The sequence below is a fragment of the Oratosquilla oratoria genome, chromosome 18 (assembly GCF_046742065.1).
Source record: "Oratosquilla oratoria isolate Oo_2021 chromosome 18, ASM4674206v1, whole genome shotgun sequence".
Classification (NCBI taxonomy): domain Eukaryota; kingdom Metazoa; phylum Arthropoda; class Malacostraca; order Stomatopoda; family Squillidae; genus Oratosquilla; species Oratosquilla oratoria.
In genome coordinates this window covers 28,366,996-28,368,352 of record NC_134794.1, presented here as the reverse complement: position 1 = coordinate 28,368,352, position 1,357 = coordinate 28,366,996, and positions in this window count along the sequence as shown.

Sequence of the window (1,357 nt, the reverse complement as noted above, 5' to 3'; positions counted from 1 at the left end):
ATCAATAACAAGAATGAAATATTAAATATACATCTCATAAATTTATTATTAGTATTTGATATATGATCCATTTTGTCTGATGACCTCAAATATGCGATTGGTAGTTGAATCAGTCAGTTTTGTGATAGTGGCGGGTGGTACTGTTCTAGCAGCTTCTTTTATTGCTTCCCACAGTGAATCCTTAGACGTATATTGCTTGCCATTTAAGTAGATCTTCTTTTTTATGATACTCCACAAGTTTTCAATCGGATTTAAATCCGGAGAACAGGCTAGCCACTTCATCAAAGTGTCTCCATTAAATCCCATGGAGGAGAGCATTTCCGTTGTTCTCTTGGCAGCATGTGCTGGTGCATTATCATGCATAAAAATGACTTTTGTGAGCTTTGATAATGGGAGTTCATCCAGCCAGTCTGAGAGGACATTTTCAATAAAGTCACAGTATGTTATTGCAGTAATTTTCACACCTTCTGGCACTTTAAATGGGCCAATCATAGTGTCTCCCATGATACCTGCCCAAAACATTACTCCTCCACCCCCTTGTTGACGCCGCAAACGCATGTGAGCTGGGTTATCATTAAATATCCAACCTTTGCTCCATCAGGCCCGTCTAACGTGGCTCGGCACTCATCTGTAAATAATATATTCTTAACATCGGTTTTCATGTGTTTCCTCGCCCATTCTAGCCTATCTTTTTTATGTTTCGGTGCCAATGGAGGCCTACATGTAGGTTTATTATATTTAGCAAGTTGAGACAATATCTTATTTCGGGTTGTTTTGGAGACATCTTAAATTCCAGCATCTGCAAACAAGGTTTTACTTGTAGTTCCAGGGTTTTTCTTTACGCATCGCTTAAGATGAGAGATGTCACGCGATGTAACAGACTTGAACTTCCCTTTATCACTGCGCACTTTCCTAAATTTGGGATTTTGTAAAAATCTACGAATTGTCTTTATATGTCGACCTAGTTTCTTGGGGACTTCACCAGCTGACTTTCCTTGCGCTATTTCCTTTATAATTTTGTTTCTCTCACACTCTGTAAGATCTTTCCCACGCCCCATTCTTTAATATTCAATAGGAGGACTATTATCTCTGTTCACCTGAAAAACAAAAAAGTTGGATTATTAAAAAACTAACAAAGATATTGACTTCAAATTTTAATGAAAGGCTACTGACAGTGTAATTTAATGTCATGTATATTTGCATCTAAATCGACGTAGTAGTTATTGAGATATGGTAAATATTCATCATGGACTATTATCTCCGGTCGTAGTGTATGTGTCCTGTCCGATTTGCATCCCACTTCGTATGTCTTAGAATCGACTGTCGTCACTAACATCTGCACCTGCCTTAGTATCTA